The 25,591-nt window shown below is 41.9% G+C and overlaps 1 protein-coding gene across 3 annotated transcripts in view; it reads left to right on the forward strand.

Moving 5' to 3' along the window:
* Positions 1-25,591, forward strand: part of USP7 (ubiquitin specific peptidase 7) — a 636,127-nt gene that overhangs the window by 350,582 nt on the left and 259,954 nt on the right. The gene's annotated exons all lie outside the window — the stretch shown is intronic.

Consider the following 25,591-nt stretch of genomic DNA (forward strand, 5'->3'; position numbering starts at 1 on the left):
ATTCCCTCGTCTCTACAGTAGTCCGCAAATGTTGTCAGGTCGTGTTGAATTGCAGCGGGTCAGGTATTGAGTAAATGAAGTGATGTAATTGGATTGCCTTCCAGAATGAGAGCTGGAAGCCCCCGGTATTGCTCATCGGTGATTGGATCGATGTCCATTGATCCCCGTCTACGTAATGTAAAGCACAGTCTTTACCTGCTGTCAAGTGTCTCATATTCTGATCGGTCTAGTCCAGGCATAAATGCCGGATTGCCTATAATTGGGAGTAGTGGGGAATGTCTTGATGTCAGGGAGGTTGTATTTATCATTATGGAGCCCACGTGTAACGTGGTGCCTATGATAGGATGTGTTGTCATGTCTGGAGCTAGTCGGTCATAGCACCAGCTGGCTCCCTTTAGTGGAATACTCACCTGTACTTGTTTAAAGTATAGAGGTGGGATCTTGATTGGCAGTGCTTGCAACGGGTAAAGGAATTTCAGGAGAATGCACATTTTGATAAGGTTGCATCTGCCGAACCAGAAGTGGAGTCCCTTGTTCCACTCTCGAGCAGCCCTCTTGCTTTTGTTAACAGTGGGGGGAAATTGAGTTCAAATGTGCGTGTCAGGTCACTGGGGTTACTTGTTCCTAGGTAGATAAGATGGCTGTCTGACCATTTGAATTTAAATGTAGTTTTCAGGGGAGTCAGGTTGACAGATGTCATGTTAATGCCCATAGCTGTGGATTTGTCAGTTCGTTTTTAGATTAGATATGTTCCCATAGCTCTTAAATTCTTTAATTAGGTTTGGGAGGGACACAACAGGGTTAGTAAGGGAAAATAAAAGATCTATATATGCAGAGATTTTGTATTGGGCCTGATCTATATTGATTCCCGATATATACGGGTTCCGGCGTATCATACATAGGAAGGGTTCTAGTACTAGGGCAAAGAGAATGGGTGACAAAGGACAGCCCTGTCTGGTAGCATTGGAGTTGGTGAAGGGGTCAGAGAGGACTCTGTTAGCTGTGACCTCAGTATAGAGTAAATATTGGAGATCCAATGTAGCATGTTCTTACCGAGTCTGATGTGTTTAAGAACGGAAGACATAAATTCCCAACTCACCCAGTCAAAAGCTTTCTCAGCATCTGTGCTGAGAAAAACGCATGGTGTTTTGGTCACTGAGGCCCTATGTATGATTAAGTACCTTTGCGGTGTTGTCTCTAGCCTCTCTTGAGGGAACGAAACCTACTTGGTCCAAGTGAATCGAGTCTATCATATGCTGGGGATAGTCTGTTGGCCAGTATTTTAGTAAAGAGTTTAAAGGGGTTGTAAAGGTAAAAAAAATTTCACCTTAATGCATTCTATGCATTAAGGTGAAGAAACTTCCGACAATACCGCCGCCCCCAATCCCCCTCCCCCGTTTTACTTACCTGACCCCTTGAAAGTCAGCTGCTCGCTCCCGACATCCATTTTGCCGCTCAGCCTGGCCGCTGATTGGCTAAAGTGGATGGATTGAAAGCAGCGCAGCCATTGGCTCGCGCTGCTGTCAATCACATCCAATGACGCGGCACAGCCTAGTGATACAGTGAGCGAGGGAGCTCGCATTAAGGTGGTTAGTTCTTGCGGGGAGGAGCTGAAACAGCTGCCGAGGGACCCCAGAAGACCAGGTTCGGGGCCACTCTGCAAAACGAGCTGCACAGTGAAGGTAAGTATAACATGTTTGTTATTTAAAAAAAAAAATACCTTTACAACCCCTTTAAGATCTATATTCAAAAGAGATATAGGCCTGTAGCTGCTGCATGCGGCTGGATCTTTTCCCTCTTTAGGTATGAGGGAAATGTGGGCTTGTAAGGTATCTCTTTGTAGGTGGCCTCCCTATGTAATTGTTCAGTAGTTTGATCATGTAGGGGCCTAGTACTGGTAAGAGGGTTTGAAGGGTAAACCCGTCTGGGCCTAGTGCTTTACCTGGTTTCATTCCTTTGATGGCACACTGTAGTTCCATCAACGTGATGGGTTCCTCCAATGCTGCCCCTGTTTCCTCTGATAGTTTAGGGATGTCTGATAGGGTGAGAGAGTCCCTTATTTCAGTGTCACTAGTATGCTGCTTTGGGAGGTTATATAGGGAGGAATGGCCTGAAATTTACAGGCAATTTGGGTGGCCATGACTTATGTCCCGAGGGTGAAATGATTTGGGGTATGTATGCTGTAGTTTCTGTCTACCTGCTTTGGCCAGTAGTTTCCCGCACTTGTTACCTGATTCGTAGGAAAGTTTCCTACAGAATTGTAATGCAGCTTTAGCTTTGGATTGTAATAGATCTACTGTTTGTATTCAGAAAGTCAGCAATTCTGTTTTTAGTGAAGGTATTGGGTTGCTCTTGTGTTTATTTTCTAATTCATGTATCTTATGTAGAAGTAGCAATAGTTGTTTTTTCCGTTCTCGTTTGATACGTGCCCCATGCATGATCCGAACCCCCCTAATTACGGACTTGTGAGCGTCTCATAGTATCTCTGGGTCACAATTGGCAATGTTGTTGGTTTGGAAATAATGTTTCAGTTCTTTTGTAATGTCTGTCAGCACGATGGGGGTCTGTAGTAGGCTTTCGTTCAGTCTCCAGAACTTTGCTCTAGTCGTCGAGGTCTGTGAGAGGGTGTAGCACATGGTAATGGTCTGCGCTGCCTCCAATTGGCCATGTGGTATCAGGAAATAATCGATACATGAGTATATTTTGTAGGGGGATGTAAAGAACGTGTAGTCCCTTTCCCCTGGGTGGTAAAGTCTCCATATGTCTTTCAGCTGGGCTTCATGGAGATCTCGAATGATGTGTTTGTGTACACTGGTTCGTAGGGATGAGGTACCAGAGGATGTGTCCACTGTTTGGCTTAGGGTACAATAAAATCACCTCCTAGAATCAGATGACCTTTGTGAAGTCCATCAGGAGGGTCAGTGTATTGTGTATAAAGGTATCCTGTCTATCATTTGGTGCATAGACCGTGGCTAGGGTCACTAGTACTTCCCCTATTAGCCCCATAATGAACACATACTGTCCCTCGGGGTCTACTTTAGTGTCACGGCAGATCCAGGGTACTTTTCCTGCAAGGAGTATAGACACTCTATTAGATTTGGCCATTGGATTTGTGGCATAAGTTATCAGAAAGTACCGTTTTTTCAGGCATGGCGGTGTGCCTTTTTTGAGTTTCCTGTATGAACGCTATATCTGCTCTAGCTCTTAAGATCATTCAAGAGCATACAGCGTTTCTCAGGTACATTTAACCCTTTATTGTTCAGTGATAACATATTAACGTGATCCATCACGCCCGTGTTAAGGAGGGGGGTGGATGGGTTGGTGTGAGTGAGTAAAAGGTGGGGGAATTAGAGGGGAGAGAGGGTAGAAATGAAAGAGCAAGGATAGCTCAAGAGAGAGTAAAGCCGACAATAAGTCCTATAGATTGTCCTGTCTAGTACTAATTGTTAAACAATTTTATGCAAAATTCTGCAATGAAACTCTCCAGTTATCACCGGGAAGGTGCTTCTGCCTAGTGGGGAGGAGGTTAGACTACGACCGGGGGGAGTCTACCCGGACTTGTCCAGCCTCCCCAGCCCTGGGGTATAACTTTGGCATGTATTGTGCGATAACCAAAAAAACAAGGACAAAGTAAGCAAGCAAACAAATAATGACATATATACATTCACATGTGTAACCGTATATGACCCCAGTGCTAAATCGTTAATTGTATATCCATTAGCAAATACCTTCAAACGTTAAATGGCAAAACTTGCGCCCAACATGGGTAGTGTCCTTTTTTCCTCCTAAACTACATGACCTGGTCGGTGCAGCCGTGCCCCCCGTACAGGGGGACCACGCCCGCCCCTGCAAGGACACATCCATGCCCCCCCAGGGGGAGCGTAGGAAAATGCTGCGTCGACCCACGGTCCCTGGGGTCAAGTCCACCCCCGGTTGAGGGAGTCTCCCCTTCTCCTCAGAGCCCTGCTTGGGATGACATCTGGGGTATGTCAGTGATTTCTGAATTCCATTAGTACAGCCTACCCCTACCATATATACTATAGTTACTAGTTTAGTATCTGATCATAATGACCACATTACAGTATCAGCGGGCTTGTGGACCCATAGAGTATTTCGGAGATTTAGCTGAGTGACTATACAGTGGGGACGGAAAGTATTCAGACCCCCTTAAATTTTTTGAGCTCTTTGTTATATTGCAGCTATTTGCTAAAATCATTTAAGTTCATTTTTTTCCTCATTACATGTACACACAGCACCCCATATTTACAGAAAAACACGGAATTGTTGACATTTTTGCAGATTTATTAAAAAGAAAAACTAAATATCACATGGTCCTAAGTATGCAGGCCCTTTGCTCAGTATTTAGTAGAAGCACCCTTTTGATCTAATACACACCTGGATTTGGGGATCCTCTGCCATTCCTCCTTGTAGATCCTCTCCAGTTCGGTCAGGTTGGATGGTAAACGTTGGTGGACAGCCATTTTTAGTCAGAGATGCTCAATTGGGTTTAAGTCAGGGCTCTGGCTGGGCCATGCAAGAACAGTCACGGAGTTGTTGTGAAGCCACTCCTTCGTTATTTTAGCTGTGTACTTAGGGTCATTGTCTTGTTGGAAGGTAAACCTTCGCCCAGTCTGAGGCCCTGAGCACTCTGGAGAAGGGTTTAATCCAGGATATCCCTGTACTTGGCCGCATTCATCTTTCCCAACCAGTCGTCCTGTCCCTGCAGCTGAAAAACACCCCCACAGCATCATGATACCGCCACCACCATGCTTCACTATTGGGACTATATTGCACAGGTGGTGAGCAGTGCCTGGTTTTCTCCACACATACCGATTAGAATTGAGGCCAAAAAGTTCTATCTGATCTCATCAGACCAGAGAATCTTATTTCTCACTATCTTGGAGTCCTTCAGGTGTTTTTTTTTTTTTTTTTTTTTTAGCAAACTCCATGCAGGCTTTCATGTGTCTTGCACTGAGGAGAGGCTTCTGTTGGGCCACTCTGACATAAAGCCCCAACTGGTGGAGGGCTGCAGTGATGGTTGACTTTCTACAACTTCCTCCCATCTCCCGACTGCATCTCTGGAGCTCAGCCACAGTGATCTTTGGGTTCTCTGCTTTACCTCTCACCAAGGTTCATCTCACCCGATAGCTCAGTTTGGCCAGACGGCCAGCTCTAGGAAGGGTTCTGTTCATCCCAAATGTCTTCCATTTAAGGATTATGGAGGCCACTGTGCTCTTAGGAACCTTAAGTGCAGTAGAAATTTTTTGCAACCTTGGCCAGATCTGTGCCTTGCCACAATTCTGTCTCTGAGCTCTGTAGGCAGTTCCTTTTGACCTCATGATTCTCATTTGCTCTGACATGCACCGTGAGCTGTAAATTCTTATATAGATAGGTGTGTGGCTTTCCTAATCAAGTCCAGTCAGTATAATCAAACACAGCTGGACTCAAATGAAGGTGTAGAACCATCTCAAGGGTGATCAGAAGAAATGGACAGCACCTGAGTTAAAGTGGATGTAAACCCGAAATTTTTTTTTTTTTTTTTATTTATCATACTGTAGAGTATACAATTTCCTATAATTTGAGCCCAGTCTTGCCACACAGACTTAATCCATCTCTGAGCAATCCTCTTTTATTGTTCAGTGAGAAAAATCTTGACAAACAGAAAAACTTTGTCAAATACTCCCCCTTGCTGTGAGTGACAGCCTAAGACACATGCAGTATTTTTTAATTCCCTCCCCCACTCCTTTCTTCAGCAGCTCTGCAAGGATTGGCTGTTTCACACCTCAGCATGATTTGGCATGCTGAAGTCATGTGGTTACTTTCCTGTCTTTTCACTGGATGTTAGAGATCATAGCAGAAGTTCAGTGTTAGAAATACACAGGGGAGTGTAGAGGTGGGCGGGGAGTCTACTGACATGACTCCACCTACCGAGCGCCAGACAACAAACCCACCCACAGAATATGCAGTTTTTCGGCTCTCATAACAGACAGAGGGGGGACATTTGACAGGTAAAGATACATGCAGGAGGCATGTCTATCCTTATAGATAACCCCTATGGCAGTAGTTTAGAAAGGATGACATTGGGTTTACATCCACTTTAAATATGAGTTTCACAGCAAAGGGTCAATACTTGAGACCATGTGATATTTCAGTTTTTCTTTTTTAATCTGCAAAAATGTCAACAATTCTGTGTTTTTCTGTCAATATGGGGTGCTGTGTGTACATTGAGGAAAAAAATGAACTTAAATGATATTAGCAAATGGCTGCAATATAACAGGGAAAAATTTAAAGGGGTCTGAATACTTTCCGTCCCCACTGTAGTTGCCCCCCTCCATCACACCCTAGCAGGCAGGTGGGGGGGGGGGACAGCCTTTGTTAAAGGAAAAAACTAAGGCCTTAAAACCTTCGCAGAGCGTGTCTGATGGTCCATTTTGCCTTGGCCCCCCCACGGTGGCCAGATCCCTGTAAGGCAACAAAGCAACCTGTAGGGAACAGAACATTTGTTAGGTAAAAGTGTTTCTGCAAGCCCGAGTCTTCCTGTGAGGGTCACAGAGCTTCCCTAGATACATACAGACTCGTGGATTGTGAGACCATATTCTTAGTATGAGAGTGTCCCCCTTCACCGTCAAGTCTTTTAACCCCCATCTCCCCACAGAGTGTGTCTCTCATGATCACAGTCGGCTCCCGGATGTATTTGGTTAGTCTGCAGTGTGACACAATGAGACTTCTAGTTCAGGAGTTACATTATGGGTCATTTGGAGTTCATGGGGTGGGGGGAGGTTTTTTCTTTGGGTCAACCACAGTGGCCTGTTTCAGGTGTCCGTTGCACCTGGCAAGAATACAGAGAGGGGGGTGGTTTCAGGATCAATTACCCAGTCTTGCCTCCATCTCTATTCCTCGATGTCCAACTACCTCCCATAGTCCACTACCCACCCCAAGTGTGAAATCAGTGGCTTGAGAGTAAACTAAGGAGCAAGGATTATGATGAGTTTTTATCCAGGGGCAGTTTCCACCTGGTATAGGTGGCCTCAAATTGGGAGAGGGTGTCAGGGGCCTCCAACAGAGGTGTATAACAAGGGGAGCACTGGGGATGAGGCACTAGTGGCCGTGTTTGAATGTGTACAATCTCACCGCTGCTACAGCCACTGCTAGGTTTCCCTGGCTTCCTCTGGTGATGTGATGCAGGAACTACACTGGCTTCTCTGTGGTCTCGGCCAGCAGGTTGGATGACAGATTTAACTTGCGCTCCCTCGCTCTCACGCCCTCTCCCTCGCTCTCACGCCCTCTCCCTCGCTCTCACGCCCTCTCCCTCGCTCTCACGCCCTCTCCCTCGCTCTCACGCCCTCTCCCTCGCTCTCACGCCCTCTCCCTCGCTCTCACGCCCTCTCCCTCGCTCTCACGCCCTCGCTCTCACGCCCTCGCTCTCACGCCCTCGCTCTCACGCCCTCTCGTCCTCTCCCTCGCTCTCGCACGCTCTCCCTCGCTGTCGCACCCTCTCCCTCGCTGTCGCACCCTCTCCCTCGCTGTCGCACCCTCTCCCTCGCTGTCGCACCCTCTCCCTCGCTGTCGCACCCTCTCCCTCGCTGTCGCTCCCTCGCTGTCGCACCCTCTCCCTCGCTGTCGCACCCTCTCCCTCGCTGTCGCATCCTCTCCCTCGCTGTCGCACCCTCTCCCTCTCTAAAATCAGAAATTAACACATCACTATATTTCGAGGTAAATCTTATTTCTCAAGGTGCTATTGACATGAAATTGTCACCATGTCAGTAACAACCCATGCAATCCATACATACAAAGAAACCAAAACAAATAAGTTCAGAAATTAAAGGAGAAGTCCAGCCTGAGCTTTTTAGGTTGGGCTTTTCCTCTGGATCACAAGAGTGCAATTCAATTTGCACTCCTGTGACCTGTTTTCAACGGAGAGCGGTCTGAAATCCGCTCTCTGCTGATGTCACTGCCATCAGTCAAGGCAGAGCATCATCCCGTCCTCCCAAGTCTTGATCCGCCAGCTGCCTTGATTGATGGCAGTCTCAGTGAGCCGTTGAGCCGGCTGCTTCCCGCCCCTCCACAGCTCATCGCTCCAATGAGCGTGGAGGATCAGAGCAGGAGAGATGCTGACTGACAGTCAGCATCTCTCCGCTCGGGGAGGTGAGAATTGACCCATCGGCGGTGTTTGGCTCGGTTCTCAGTGCAGACACACCAGGGGACAGCTGCAGCATCGGTCTGATGCTCAATCCACCTAGGTAAGTATGATTATTAAAAAAAAAAAACATACTTCTCTCAAGTTATGTGTAATAAAATGGAGTGACAAATGGGAAATGTATTGAACATGCTAACTGAAATTTATTTAATACTTCACAACTAATTCTTTGTTGGTAATGACAGCTTCAAGATGCCTCCTGTTTGGATAAGCTAGGCGCATGCGTTGCTCAGTTGATTTGGCCCATTCTTCCACAATCTTTAAGGTTTTGTGGGTCTCTTCGATGAACTCTGATCTTTAGTTCTTTCCATAGATTTTCTATTGGTTTCAAGTCAAATGATTGGCTTGGCTATTCTATCAGTTTTATTTTCTTTCTTTGAAACCAATTGAGAGTTTCCTTGGCTTTGTGTTTGGGATCATTAGCTTGCTGAAATGTCCACCCTTGTTTCATCCTGGTAGATGGGAGCAGATTTTTATCAAAAATGTTGTGGTACAATCTTCCATTCATCCTTCATATCACTAAAGTTTTCCATTACCATATGCTGTAAAAAAGCCCCACACCATGATGTTCCCACCTCCAAACTTCACTGTTGGTATGGTGTTTTAGGAGTGGTGATCAGTGCCATTTGACCACCAAACATGGTGTGTATTATGGCATCCAGATAGTTCAATGTTGGTCTCATCTGACCAGACTATTCTCCCAGTATTTGAGAGGCTTGTCTAAATGTTGTGCAGCAAACTTGAAACCAGCTTTAACATGCTTTTTCTTCAGCTATGGAGTTTTGTGTGGCGAGCGTGCATAGAGGCCATGGCGGTTGAGTTGCTTTACTTATTATTTTCTTTTGAAGCAGTTGCTAATTTGCAGGTCATTCTGAAGTTCTCTACAAGTGATGATTGGCTCTTGGACAACTCTTCTGATTCTTTTCACTCCTCTGTCAGAAATCTTGTGAGGAGCACCTGGTTGTGGCCGGTTTATGGTGAAATTATGCTCTTTCCACTTCCGGATTATGGCCCAAACAGTGTTAACTAGAACATTCAATGCCATCAGTATGTTGCAACAATAAGGTTGCAAAGGTCTTGAGCGCTCTTTGCTTTTACCCATCGTGAGATGTTTCTTGTGTGACACCTTGGTAATGAGACACCTTTTTATAGGCCATCAGTGGAGACTGAACCAGCTGATATTAATTTACACTGACAAGGGTCAGGATTGTTTTCTAATTACTGATAGATTTCATCTGGTGTCTTGGCTTTCCAATCCTTTTTGCACCTCCCTTTCATAATGTGTTCAATACTTTTTTCCCTGTGTCATTCCATTTTATTACATATAACTTACTTTCTGAACTCCTTTGTTTTGGTTTCTTTGCATGGTTTGCATGGGCTGTTACCGACGTGGTGAAAATTTTCATGTTAATAGCACCTTTAGAAATATGGTGACGTGTTCAATACTTTTTACTTGCTGTGTGTGTGTGTGTGTGTGTGTGTGTGTGTATATATATACAGCATCTCACAAAAGTGAATACACCCCTCACATTTTTCTAAATATTTTATTATATCTTTTCATGTGACAACACTGAAGAAATTACACTTAGCTACAATGTAAAGTAGTGAGTGTACAGCTTGTATAACAGTGTAAATTTGCTGTCCCCTCAAAATAACTCAACAAACAGCCATTAAGGTCTAAACTGCTGGCAACAAAAGCGAGTACACCCCTAAGTGAAAATGTCAAAATTGGGCCAAAATGTCAATATTTTGATGGCCACCATTATTTTCCCAGCACTGCCTTAAGCCTCCTGGGCATTGAGATCACTGGAGTCCTCTTCCACTTCTCCATGACAACATCACGGAGCTAATGGATGTTAGACCTTGTGCTCCTCCACCTTCCATTTGAGGATGCCCCATAGATTCTCAATAGGATTTAGGTCTCATCCTTACCCTCAGCTTCTTTAGCAAGCCAGTGGTCATCTTGGAGGTGTGTTTGGGGTTGTTATGTTGGAATACTGCCCTGCGGCCCAGCCTTCGAAGGGAGGGGGAACATGCTCTGCTTAACCACTTACCGACCGGCCACTGTATATTACTTTGAAGATGGATATCTCGGTAGCAGCAGCTGCCACAACCGAGGTATCCATCTTTAGGGCCGGCGGTTCTGTACACGATAATGGTGGTCTCTGCGGCGAGATCACCATTATCGGCGGCAGGAGAAGTGCCACCTCCTGCCGCTCTCCCGCGCCCTCCGCTGCTTACCGGTAGCGGCGGAGGCGATCGGGACCTGTTAGTTCTTCGGTATGGAGACGAGTGAGGCTAAGATGGCGCCCACCCGTCTCCATACTATAGGACGGCGGGAGCGACGTCATTACATCAGCTCCGCCCACTTGTCTTAAAGGCACAATTTTTTTTTTTTTTAGTCATTCTTTTAAACGACTTTTTTTTTTTTTTGCATTAAAGTCTAAATATGAGATCTGAGGACTTTTTGACCCCAGATCTCATATTTAAGAGGACCTGTCATGCTTTTTTTCTATTACAAGGGATGTTTACATTCCTTGTAATAGGAATAAAAGTGATCCAATTTTTTTTTTTTTTTAAACAGTGAAAAAATAAATAAAATAAAGTAAAATAAGGAAAATAAAAAAATTTAAAGCGCCCTGTCCCAACGAGCTCGCGCGCAGAAGTGAACGCATACGTGAGTAGCGCCCGCATATGAAAACGGTGGTCAAACCACACATGTGAGGTGTCGCCGTGACCGGTACAGCGAGAGCAATGATTCTAGCCCTGGACCTCCTCTGTACCGCAAAATATGCAACCTGTAGAATTTTTTAAACGTCGCCTATGGAGATTTTTGAGGGTAAAAGTTTGACTCCATTCCACGAGCGGGCGCAATTTTGAAGCGTGACATGTTGGGTATCAATTTACTTGGCGTAACATTATATTTCACAATATAAAAAAAAATTGGGCTAACTTTACTGTTGTCTTATTTTTTTTATTCAAAAAAGTGAATTTTTTCCAAAAAAAGTGCGCTTATAAGACCGCTGCGCAAATACGGTGCAAAAAAAATGTATTGCAATGACCACCATTTTATTCTCTAGGGTATCTGAAAATAATAATGCGCCAACCCAAAAGTGAAAGAAGCAGCCAACACGACAATCAGACAAATTGTGAATAAATAACGTGAGAAAAGTGTGGCACTAAAAACGTATTGTTCGTTATTGGGCAAGACCTACCAAAATATCAATCTGGAAGTCAATTTTGCACAAAGTGTTTAGTGAAACAGGACTGCTCCTGTATATAATCTTAACTAACAAAAATTAATTAGATGTCTATTGGTATGAAAAAAACAGTAAAAAAAATAGAAAATATTTGTATACAGAATTGAATGTTACAACTCCAAATGATATAAACGAAAATATATTATATTCATAGGGAGATCTATAGATCATTTCCTATATATACACCCCAGTTGAAGTCCTCGTGGACGAAACTCGTCGGGTTTGTTATGCCTGTCTTGTCACAATTGAATCAAGCGCTTATTTTATATTCACCCTGTACCTGGTCTCTATTTCTGTCTTCATGAGCCAGAGTGCGTTTTATTGTAAAACCTTTTATTAAAGCTTTGGAAAGCTGATTCACACTATGGGGAAGTCTTCTTTTTGATCCTTATTTTTGAGGGCCAATACCCACTACATGGAGATTGATCATTGATGAGCTGTCTTAATCTACACCATGGAAGTCGGGAGCCAGTGAGATTGGAGGAGGTCGTTCGGTGAGTGCCACAGCCTTTCATCCTTCCTGGTTGCTGTGGATACAGTGCTGCACCCATCATTTCCTGCTCTATTGCAAGCCTGTCTGACTCCCAAGCCACTGGCTGGTGAGTCCACCACTGCTGGTAAGGGTATTTTTACCTGTCCCTATCTACATACAAGTTTGATCACCATACCCCACAGAAGGCATTCCCGGATTCAGGGGTCTCACACAATTAATCCCAGTTGTTGTCGTTTTTTGGCCAAGTCTTCAGATATTTACCTTATACACCTGTGATGGATTTTTATTCTATTTTTACTTTTACTTTTATTTTTATTTCAATTTTTGTACGTATCTTCTAATTGTAATTGTGGCAGCAACACTATCAATATGTATAACTTTTCTTGCTTTTGAGTTGCACTTCTTAATTTAAGGTTCTTTTACACCATTGGGTTTCCTGTTATAGGCAATCTAATATAGGAAATGATCTATAGATCTCCCTATGAATATAATATCTTTTCGTTTATATCATTTGGAGTTGTAGACATTCAATTCTGTATACATATATTTTCTATTTTTCTTACTCTTTTTTTCATGCCAATAGACATCTCACAGATATAATTATAGAAGTGATTATCCCACAGATACACAATTTAATTTTTGTAAGTTAAGATTATAAACAGGAGCAGTCCTGTTTCACTAAACACTTTATTATTCTCTAGGGTGTTAGAAAAAAAAACAATATATAATATTTGGGGGTTCTAAGTAATTTTCTAGCAAAAAAAACTGTTTTAAACATGTAAACGCCTAAAATCCAAAACGAGGCTGGTCTTTAAGTGGTTAAGTATGTCGCAGTACATGTTTACACTCATGGTTCCCTCAATTAACTGTAGCTCCCCAGTGCCAGCAGCACTCATGCAGCCCCAGACCATGACACTTCAATCACCATGCTTGACTGTAGGCAAGATATACTTGTCTTTGTACTCCTCACCTGGTTGCCGCAACACACGCTTGACACCATCTGAATCGAATAAGTTTATCTTGGTCTCTTCAGACCACAGGACATGGTTCCAGTAATCCATGTGCTTAGTCTGCTTGTCCTCAGCAAACTGTTTGCGGGCTTTCTTGTGCATCATCTTTAGAAGAGGCTTCCTTCTGGGATAATGGCCATGTAGACCAAGTTGATGCAGTGTGTGGCGTATGGTCTCAGCACTGACAGGCTGACTCCCCACCCCTTCAACCTCTGCAAAAATGCTGGCAGCACTCATATGTCTATTTCCCAAAGGCAACCTCTGGATATGACTCTGAGCATGTACACTCAACTTCTTTGGTCGACCATGGTGAGGCCTTATAAGTGGAGCCTGTTCTGTTAAACCACTGTATGATCTTGGCCACCATGCTGCAGCTCAGTTTCAGGGTCTTGGCAATCTTCTTATAGCTAGATCATCTGTATGTAGAGCAATAATTCTTTTTTTTTCAGATCCTCAGAGTTCTTTGCCATGAGGTGCCATGTTAAACTTCCAGTGACAAGCATGAGAGAGCAAGAGATTAATACCAAATTTTAACACACCTGCTCCCCATTCACACCTGAGACCTTGTAACAGTAACGAGTCACAGGACAGCGGGGAGGGAAATAGGCTAATTGTTCCCAATTTGGACATTTTCACTTTGGGGTGTACTCACTTTGGTTTAGACATTAATGGCTATGTGTTGAGTTATTTTGAGGGGACAGCAAATTTACACTGTTATACAAGCTGTACACTCACTACTTTACATTGTAGCAAAGTGTAATTTCCTCAGTGTTGTCACATAAAAAGATAGAATAAAATATTTACAAAAATGTGGGAGGTGTACTCACGTTTGTGAAATACTGTGTGTATGTATATATAAAATTTTCTTGCGTACTTTATTAACTTACACAAACATCAACAATGGTACAAGACTGAGTGCATTAAGAGAGCGAAGCATGAAATCTACAACCGAAATACATTGAAAACTATGTAGCCATCAAACTGCACAGATCCAAAAATCGAAGCACAGTATTTTTATTGAACATACTGGAGTACATCTTAAACATAATGTACATGACAACATATAAGGTTTCAGTAGTATATAAAGTGATCTTATGCATGTCTAGAAGCTCAATGTGATCCACAGATAGAGATGGACAATAGATGGTAGATAAGAGAGTACCTCCTTAAAGAAACTGTCTACTCACATCAGGGAGCCCACTTGTTTTTAAAATATAAGAGTTGTGTAGAGTAGGAAAGATTCTCTTTAATAAGCATTGTAGAATCTGTTCTGGCTTTAATCTGTGGAATTTGGGATATCAAGGGTTCTCCAAAGCTGATTGTTTTTGTGGCACAGCTGCAAAAAAAAAAAAAAAAATCATCATCCAGTTTTTTTTTTTTTTGGGGCAAAGCTTTATTGAACAAGCTGCAGTTAGAAGCTGATTGGCTACCATGCACAGCTCAACCAGATTTTGCACACTCCAGTTTTAATAAATCAACCCCACAGTCTACTTCCCATTCATCCTTATAGGACAATTTTATCTGGGAATCTGCATCACCACAATGTTGTGCCCTTAACTAATGGTGGTTATATCATGGCTAGCTCTTAACTTTCTCAAAACCTGATCTTGTTCCATGATTTATTGTTCCTTCTTTTGGGTAGCTTCTCAATTACTTTACTTTTTTTTTTTTTTTTTTGTGCAAAGGCAAAGATATTCGCATTCTGAGTTAAAGAATGAATTGTATTTCCTATTGAATCCCTTATGTATGGTCAATGTCTCATCACATTTGATACTCCACATCCAGAGATAATTGATCTAAATCATGAATGTCATTTTCATCCTCTGTCAAATTCTTCAGTGCTGTGAATTCTCGTCTCCTGTATAATGACCAAGCAAAGTTGAAACCCAATGCTCATCTTTGTTTTTCCATCATGCACCACTCTGAGGATGAGATTGCGTGGAAAGAGTCACATCTTGCTTCAAATTCAACAGTGTGTTTTGTTTTTTTTTTCAGGGCAGAAGCAAAGTCCCATCAATTATCTGCTTCTGACAATTGATAGGGTGATAAATTAAAGTGTAGCTCCCACGCAGAGCCGCTTTCCATGGGGGCACTTGTGCAGGCGTGCTCCTGAGTCCTGCTGCGTCAATTGACACAGACCGCAGGACTCAGCCCCGTCCCCGTCTCCCTGGATTTGATTGACAGCAATGGGAGCCAATGGCTCCTGCTGCTATCAATCTATCCAATTAGGACCCCGGCAGCACAAACACATAGAATGCATTAAAGTGAAAAACCATGAGTTTTTACAATCCCTTTAATGCCTAATGTATTTTGTCTGTAGTTATTTATACAAACAAATTCATGACCGTTGATTTCTTTATGCACTCCAATTGATATGTGCTTAAAAAAGCTCTATTAGAATTTTTTGGAATTGCCCCCTTCATTCAATCTCCTGTTTCATCCATCATAGTCTCCACTTTGTGTCCTAGATTTTCCATCGCCTTCTCTGTGCATGACACTGCTTCACATCTAGTCTCCCAATTCTATGTTGTCTTTCTCCCCTTGTACATTCCATTATTATCCTATAATCATTTATTAGTGTCTCCCATTTGGGAACCATTCCCTTCACCCTTGTGCCACTTGTAACCCTCTTCAGTGTGTCAATTATAATTTCCTTGTTTAGCTCTTTCACGACTAAGCCTATTTTTGAAATTTGGTGTTTACAAGTTTAAAATTCGTATTTTTTGCTAGAAAATTACTTAGAACCCCCAAACATTATATATATATATATATATATATATATTTTTTAGCAGAGAATCTAGAGAATAAAATGGCAATTGTTGCAATATTTTATATCACACGGTATTTGTGCAGTAGTGTTTTAAACGCAAATTTTTGGGAAAAGGGACAATTTCATGAATTTAAAAAAATCCAAACAGTAAAGTTACCCCAATTTTTTGTATAATGTGAAAGATGTTACGCCGAGTAAATCTTGTGGGGATCGAAAGTTTGGGTACCCCAGGTGAAAATGTGTATTAATGTGCATAACGAAGCCAAGGAAAGATGGAAAAATCTCCAAACAGCATCAAATTACAGATTAGACATTCTTATAATATGTCAAAAAAAGTTAGATTTTATTTCCATCATTTACACTTTCAAAATTACAGAAAACAAAAAAATGGCGTCTTCAAAAGTTTGGGCACCCTGTAGAATTTATAGCATGCACTGCCCCCTTTGCAAAGCTGAGACCTGCCAGTGTCATGGTTTGTTCTCAATCATTGTCTGGGAAGACCAGGTGATGTCAATCTCAAGGGTTTTAAATGGCCAGACTCATCTGACCTTGCCCCAACAATCAGCACCATGGGTTCTTCTAAGCAGTTGTCTAGAAAACTGAAACTGAAAATAGTTGACGCTCACAAAGTTGGAGAAGGCTATAAGAAGATAGCAAAGCGTTTTCAGATGTCAATATCCTCTGTTCGGAATGTAATTAAGAAATGGCAGTCATCAGGAACAGTGGAAGTTAAAGCAAAATCTGGAAGACCAAGAAAAATATCAGACAGATCAGCATGCAGGATTGTGAGAAAAGCAATTCAAAACCCACGTTTGACTGCACGATCCCTCCAGAAAGATCTGGCAGACACTGGAGTTGTGGTACACTATTCCACTGTAAAGAGATACTTGTACAAATATGGTCTTCATGGAAGAGTCATCAGAAGAAAACCTCTTCTACGTCCTCACCACAAAAATCAGCGTTTGAACTTTGCAAATGAACATATAGACAAGCCTGAGGCATTTTGGAAACAAGTTCTGTGGACCGATGAGGTTAAAATAGAACTTTTTGGCCGGAATGAGCAAAGGTACGTTTGGAGAAGAAAGGGCACAGAATTTAATGAAAAGAACCTCTGTCCAAATGTTAAGCATAGGGGGTGGATCAATCATGTTTTGGGGTTGTATTGCAGCCAGTGGCACAGGGAACATTTCACGAGTAGAAGGAAAAATGGATTCAATAAAATTTCAGCAAATTTTGGGTGGTAACTTGATGCCATCTGTGAAAAAGCTGAAGTTAAAGAGGATGGCTTCTACAAATGGATAATGATCCTAAACACACCTCAAAATCCACGGGGGAATACATCAAGAGGCGTAAACTGAAGGTTTTGCCATGGCCTTCACAATCTCCTGACCTCAACATTATTGAAAATCTATGGATAGACCTTAAAAGAGCACTGCGTGACAGACAGCCCAGAAATCTCAATGAACTGGAAGACTTTTGTAGGTTAGAATGGGCAAAGATACCTCAAACAAGAATTGAAAGACTCTTGGCTGGCTACAAAAAGCGTTTACAAGCTGTGATACTTGCCAAAGGGGGCAGTACAAGATATTAACTCTGCAGGGTGCCCAAACATTTGCAGATGCCATTTTTTGTTTTGAAAGTGTAAATGATGGAAATAAAATCTAACTTTTTTTGACATATAAGAATGTCTAATCTGTAATTTGATGCCATTTGGAGATTTTTCCATCTTTCCTTGGCTTCATTATGCACATTAATACACATTTTTACCTGGGGTGCCCAAACTTTCGATCCCCACTGTAGATACCAAACATGTCACGCTTTATAATTGCACGCACTCGTGGAATGGCCACAAACTATGGTACCTAAGAATTTCTATAGGCGACGCTTTAAATTTTTTTTACGGTTACCAGGTTAGTGTTACAGAGGAGGTCTAGTGCTAGAATTATTGCTCTCGCTCTGACGATCGCGGCGACACCTCACGTGTGATTTGAACACCGTTTACATATGCGGGCGCGACTTCCGTATGCGTTTTCTTTGCTGCGCGAGCTCACGGGGATGGGGGCGCTTTAAAAAAATGTTTTTTTCTTATTTATTTTATAAAATGTGTTTTAAAAAAGCACATTGCTGTAAACATCCCTTGTGACAGTAATCGATGATGACAGGTACTCTTTATGGAGGGATCGGGGGTCTAAAAGACCCCCGATCCCTCCTTTGCACTTCACAGTATTGAGAACGCCGAAAACGGCGATTCTGAATACTGTATCTTTTTAAAACCGGCGCCATTGGCAGCCGAGTAAACGGGAAGTGACGTCATGACGTCGCTTCCGCGTTTACAATTAGAAGGCTGGAATGAAGCCACCCACAGCTTCGTTCCAGCCCGTCCCTAGCCGCCGAAGGCACCGGATTGGTCACTGGGCCTCCCGATGGCACGGGAGGCCCGGTAAGAGCGGCTGGAGGGGGACGTCCCCTCCCGCTGCTCCAGTATAACAGCCGAGCGGCTTTTAGCCGCATCGGTTGTTATATCTGGATAGCCGATCGCCGGCTCTAAACAACGGTACCGGGATGATGCCTGCAGCTGCGGGCATCATCCCGGTATAACCCCGGAAAGCCGAGTACGCACATCTGCCTACGCTCGGCGGGAAGGGGTTAATCTGTGAAAGTCAATTGGAAAAGGAAAAGATGCATTCAAATGGGTGTTCTCTTCTGTACGTGGTGTTTTCAAAAATTTCCTGTTATTTATTTTTTATTCTTTACTTGAAATGTTGCATTGTCGCAAAGAGATTTACTTTTTTTTCCCCAATTACATACTTATTAAATCTCTCCAGGTACTCCCTTAAGTTCCTTGTCTTTGTCCTGGAACAGTTTATGGGAGACCAACTTGGAACCCTGTGCAAACAAAGCTTTAATATCTTCATATCCGTTGTAATTCCTTTCACCTACCAACAAGGGCATCCTATTACCTGTACAGTTCATTAAATTCCTTTCCCACTTTGACTTTAATTCCCCGAAGATGTTCTTAAGGGAAGATTTGAACTCTCAACCCAAATGGGTTGTATTCCTCTTTATCTTTCCAAATATATTATATGCCAAAGTCAGAATTTCTTTCCAAAAGTTTGGGACTGTGAAGGTTCTCATCTGATTCAGTCTGGTCTCCGTTACCACATCACTGCTCAATTTGAGACCGGAATAAGCAAATCTTTTGGTCTTGGAAATGCACTAAAGTTCCTCTGTCAACCAAGTTGATAAGGATTAACTCCATGTATATTGTTATACCATATGGCTATGGCAAACCTAGTTTGATGTTTAGGAGCTATGTACTAGAGGATATGTGATGTTGGGTCATTTAAAAACATACATATGTATTGGAACAACACAAACATTTTATTTTTAAAGAGCGTCTCTTATTCCTGAAATTTGTGAATGAAAGACAGAAGTTGTCAAACAATCTAATTTTCTTTTTATGAGGTAAGTAAAACCTTGGACAAATTGGTGGATGTGATATACTTGGATTTTGCAAAAGCGTTTGACACCGTTCCCCACACACAAGTGTAAGGTAAAGTCTACAGGCTTGGAAAGATCCATTTGTAAATGGATAGAAAACTGGCTAAAAGACTGAATTCAGAGAGTAGTGGTTAACAATTCTTAATCTGAATGGTCTAAGGTTATCAGTGGTGTACCATGGGTGGATTTGATTTAAATCAAGTCAATTTTTAAATCCCTGATTTAAATCACTAGCAAAAAGGCTTGATTTAAATCACTAGCAAAAAGGCTTGATTTAAATCATCATTTTTAAAGAGCAACTGTCATCTTTGTCCTGCAGCAGCTCCTCCTCTGACCTGCTGTTGACTCACCGATAGTGAGTCACTGATGCGGCAGTGACGCAACAAGTTAAGGGACGTGGCGGCAGCAGGTGAGTGGATGCCCGCTATCAGGCTCTGCCATGATGGATCTGAAATGACAGGCACTCTTTAAATGTAAGGACTTATTCTTGCTGGTAGTTACAATCTTTAATAATTGCAAATAGAATGAAGGTTTCCTATTTAGAATAATAAGTGGTCAGGTTAGTAAAACAGCAATATATCAGAACCGATTCAATCATACAGTTTGTAGTGTACATAGATTTGCAAAACAATGGGATAAAGGAATATTCCTAAACTTTGGTTTATTTCATGGTTACTGTGAAATTGTGTGAATGCATCAATGCAGTGCATGTTATCTCAGCTTGAGGAGCTTGGAGTCATTGAATGAGTTTACCAAAAATTTAAATTATTGCAGAATTTACAGCCTCATGCTACACAACTAAGCTCCATTTCATGCTTAATAAACTAAATTATTTATCTTAAATAGAAAACTATCTTTAGATTTTTTTATCCCAAAAGCATTTTATTTAAATAAATTTGATAAAAATCGAATTTATTTTTTTTTTTTTTTTTTTTTTTAATCATTGATTTATATCCACCCTGGGTGTACCCAAGGTTTAGTGTTGGGACCCTTACTTTTTAATATATTTATAAATTATATAGGGTTTGGGATTAAGCATACCATTTCAGTCTTTGTAGATGACACCAAGCTATGCAGTGGCAGAACGTCCTTGCATGTCTCTAACTTAAAGTGGATGTAAACCCAATGTCATCCTTTCTAAACTACTGCCATAGGGGTTATCTATAAGGATATACATGCCTCCTGCATGTATCTTTACCTGTCAAATGTCTCCCCTCTGTTATGAGAGCTGAAAAACTGCATTTTCTGTGGGTGGGTCTGGAGCTCGGTGGGTGGAGTCGTGATGTCAGACTCCCCGCCCACCTCTACACTCCCCTTGTCAGTATGCATTTTCTCCTGTGTATTTCTAACACTGAACTTCTGCTATGATCTCTAACATCCAGTGAAAAGACAGGAAAGTAACCACATGACTTCAGCATGCCAAATCATGCTGAGGTGTGGAACAGCCAATCCTTGCAGAGCTGCTGAAGAAAGGAGTGGGGGAGGGAATTAAAAAAATCATGCATGTCTTAGGCTGTCACTCATAGCAAGGGGGAGTTTTTGACACAGTTTTTGTCAGTTTGTCAAGATTTTTCTCACTGAACAATAAGAGGATTGCTCAGAGATGGATTAACTCTGTGTGGCAAGACTGGGCTCAAATGATAGGAAATCTTATACTCTACAGTATGATGTCAAAACAAAACAAAAAATGGGGGGTTTATATCCACTTTAATGATTTCATTGTATTGTTTAATTGGGCAACTATGTGGCAGATGAGGTTTAATGTTGATAATTGTAAAGTTATGCATTTGGGAGCTAAGAATATACCTGCATCATACGTACTGGGGGGGGAGTACAACTGGGGGAATCCGTGGTGGAGAATCTGGGTGTTTTGGTATATCATAAATTTAATATTGGCATGCAATGCCAAGCTACGGTTTCCAAAGCGAGCAAAATCCTTTCTTGTATTAGGAGAGTCATGGACTACAGAGAGAGATAATTTTACCCCTATACAGATCATTAGTAAGACCTCATCAGCAATATGCAGTCAGTTTTGGGCACCATTTCACAAAAAGGATATCGGGGAACTTGAGAGTGCAGAGAAGGGGAAAAGAGGCATGGAGGATAGATTACAGGAACTGAATTTATTCCCTCTTGAGAAGAGGAGATTAAGAGGGTATATGATCCAACATGTATAAATACATAAGTGGTCCATATAGTGAACTTGGTGTTGCATTATTCACTTTGTCATCACCGAGGACTAGGGCATACTCTTTGTCTTGCGTAAAAGATTTAATCTCCAAATAAGGAAGGGTTTCTTCATGGAAAAAGCTGTGAAAATGTGGAATAGACTCCCTCAAGAGCTGGTTCTGGTCAGCTCAGTAGATTGCTTTAAAAAAGGCCTGGATCCTTCCTAAATGTGCATAATGTAACTGGATACTGACATTTATTGGTAAAGTTGACCCAGGGAATATCCAATTTCCTCTCGGGGGATCAAAAAGGAATTTTTTCCGTACTGGAGTAGATTGGATGATGCTTTGCTGGGGTTTTTTGGACTTCCTCTGGATCAATTGTGTATATGGAGTTGTATGATTTTTTTTTTATTTTTGCCCTTTTTTTCTGGTTGAACTGAATGGACTTGTGTCTTTTCTCAACCAGACTATGTATCTATGAAATAAAGAATATAAGAAGATAAAATGGATTTTTCATTTTATTTCTATGGAGAAACAAAGTACCTTTTAAAGTGGATATAAACCAGATTCATGAAATTTTGAGCTGGGCACATCTATCTGTAGTGTTTTTTTTATCTCTCTCCAAAGAGCCAAGTCTTGTAGCTGTCTTTTCTGTAGCTCTGTTATCAGCCTGATAAGTACACACATTCTGGGAGATGGGAGCCTGAACTGTGTGTGGAGGAAGTTGCTATAAATAGGATAGCAGACTGCTAATCTATTCACAGGCACTATTCTCCATGTGTGTGGAGAGGGGGTGTGCCTTTCCTCCAATCAGCTTTCTCAGTGTCTTGCGTGATCTTCTACAGAGGAATGAGGAAGTGAACACTCTAACAGGAAGTGCACTTTCTAAACAGTAGGTCAAGGTGAAGACAGCAGATATGCATGTAAGACTTGTATAGGGAGATTTGTTTTATCTGTGTATCATCTGAGGCTGTTCACTTCACTGTGTTTATGGAGGGTTTACATCCAATTTAAAAGTTCCTCCTGTTGTGGTTTAATTCCATCAATTAATGGTCTACTCCTTGAAGGAGATGTGGTAAAGAATCTAGGCCCTATGCTATTTGGAGAAAACATTTAAAGAGGAACTAAAAGCAAGAATCCTTACCTATTCTTCGTGAATTTAACACCTGCTAGTTCCCTCGTCGGCATTGGCATATTCTCTCCTGCTCCTCCTTTGCGCAAAGTCATTTGCCTTTTTGATTGGCCAGTGCACCGTGCCTGAAATATACATGGAGCTGCACATATGTAGCTCTGTGCAGAGGATTACAAGCAGGCAGTTACGTTTTTATTGCAGAAGAGACATTGTGTGTCTCTTCTGCAATATAGAGAATGCCTGTTGAACCCCCCCCTTTAGTTCCACTTCAGCATGGACAAAGGTCCCTATACTCTGCTTTTATTAATTTATGTAAATCCTTAATTCAAAAAGGAAATACAGCTGTAACTGCTTACAAAGTGTTGGCTGGAGCTGGCCCAGACATTGTTGGTCACAAATGCAAAGTCTAATTCTACACCACCACCCTCCCCACTGATTGACAGTGCTGCTCTGCCAAGGGAGGCTGTGTTGCTTCAACATACATGCAGTGGAGGAGTAAATGTAGCCACCCTAAGACAGGAGGTGTGTTACTGGCCGATCACCAGGTAAAATTAAATGAAAGCCTGAAAATAAACTGATGTATTGTAAAATAAAACATTTTTAATTTATAAAAGTGATTTTTATGTGATTTATTAACCAGTTCCCGCCCAGGCTGGATGACTTGCATGTATGCCATTCAACCTGGGGCATGCAGTGTGCCGCTCCCATGACTGCTGTGTCCCTCGGACGCAGTGGATTGCCAGTATTTGGCCACTTTGCGTGACCCAGGAATCACATGATCAGTGTTGACAAAGCTGTTATGAATGGCCCAAAGCTGTCATAAGCTACCTGTGCCAATCGCATCACCCTGTACAATGTAATTAGCTGTAGCCAATCACAGATCACTAGTAATCATAGCTGTCATGATTTCTTGGAAACATTGCAGTTACAGTGACTATCATTGTAACAGCAATCAAAGTGTGTGTAGTTAAAAAGAAGAAAAAAATCCTTGATTACTCTCCCAGAGTTTTAGTAATTAGTTGGTGAGACTAAACTACTCTGATGAAAGTATGTAAAAAAAAAAAAAATCAGTAAAGAAAAAATGATAAAGTAAGTTTAAAAAATTTTGTATTTTAACATACTGTCACCAGTCAGTGTCCCTTATCACTGTCATGATGATTATGTACTGCACTGGTCAAAGTATAAACACAGAAATTAGAAAAACAACTTCAAATAAACTCACCTTACCTCTTAAATACATCAGACTGAATATAGAAAACAGTGTATATGGGCGCCCACACCACATAGCACTTGAGGGCAAAGTTGAAAAAATGCTCTTATTGAACACAAATCAATAAAATAAATATAACAATACAGATATAACCAGTCCATGGGCGGCTGTTTAAAAAAACCTTCAAGCAAAGATCCTCAAACAATATATGTAACAAAACGAACAGCGCTCCTACAGCTTCACTTAAAGTGATTGTAAGCGATCGTTTTGTTTTTTTTTTGTTTTTTTTTATAACAAACATGTCATACTTGCCTCCACTGTGCAGCTTGTTTTGCACAGAGTGGCCCCAAACATCCTCTTCTGGGGTCCCCCGGTGGCTCTCGAGGCTCCCCCCCCCCCCCCCACATCAGATAACCCCCTCGGAGAAGCGGTCTGCCTCGCGGGCGCTCCCGATTCCAGCATTTGCGTCCACAGGCACAAAAAAAGTGAAAAAACATGAGGGTTTACAACCCCTTTAACAGATGTAACTTGCAAATGAATGCCGTGCTGGTGATTAAAACAATAAACAAACAGTTCCAAACAGTGCTCAAAAGTTATAGCGTCTACAAAATAGGGGATAGTTTTGGCATTTTTACTATTTTTTTTTATTAGTAATGGCAGCGATCTGCGATTTTTATCATGACTGCGACATATCGGACACTTGACACATTTTTGGGACCATTGTCATATATGCAGCGATCAGTGCTATAAAAATGCATTGATTACTGTGTAAATGACACTGGTAGGGAAGGCATTAACCACTAGGGGGCGATGAAGGGGTTAAGTGTGTCCTAGGGAGTGATTCTAACTGGGGGGAGGGTGATGTGCTACAACTCACATGACAGCGATTGCTGCTCCTGATGACAGGGAGCAGTGATCTGTCATGTCACAAGGCAGAACGGGGAAATGGCTTGTTTACATAGGCACTTCCCCATTCTGCGGCTCCGTGACACGATCGCCTGGAGACCGGCGGACATCGAGTCCCGCGGGCACGGTCACGCTGTATGCGGCGGGCACGTGCCCGCTAACCCCTCTAATTAAAGGGTACGTACAAGTACGCCCATTTGCCCACCGCTTCCATTGTGCTGAAGCATATCGGCGTGCAGTGGTTGGCAAGTGGTTAAGGGCCTCCAGAAACTTGATAAGCAGTTAGTATATTGATCCATTTTTAAATATATACACCATAGTTTGTAGACACTATAACTTTCACACAAACCAATTCAAATACACTTATTGGGAATTTTATTTATTTTTTTTTTTTACCTCAGTCTGGCTTAAATTTTAGTAAATTTGATTTTATAAAGTATTTTATAAAGGAAAGTAGAAATTTTTTTTTTTTTCCATAATTTCCATCTTTTTTTTTTCTTTTCGTTATAGCAAAAAATAAAAAATCCAAATAGTGATCAAATGCCACCAAAAAAAGCTATTTTGTGTGAAAAGATATAAATTTAATTTACGTACATTGTTGCATGACCGCGCAATTGTAAGTTAAAGTGGTTGTTAAGCCACTGTCCATATGTTTATGTAATCCTGTGTGTTTTCTAAACCTGTGTGCCCCCTCTGTGTTTTATAAGAAAAAAAAAAAATGGCATCTATGCCTGATTTCAGAGCACCACTCTGCGCTCATGTGACAGGCCGCCTCTCCCGATCTGAAAACTAGAGCAGGAGAGGCCAAAAATCCCCCACTGGCGTCAGTCAGGGGGAGAGTATTAGAGAAGCGGCCGGTTACATGAGCAGCGCTCTGAAATCGGGTGTAGACAGCATTATTTATTTATTTTTTTTATAAAATAGACAGGCACACAGGATTA

This window comes from Aquarana catesbeiana, linkage group LG06 (genome assembly GCF_042186555.1).
Source record: "Aquarana catesbeiana isolate 2022-GZ linkage group LG06, ASM4218655v1, whole genome shotgun sequence".
Classification (NCBI taxonomy): domain Eukaryota; kingdom Metazoa; phylum Chordata; class Amphibia; order Anura; family Ranidae; genus Aquarana; species Aquarana catesbeiana.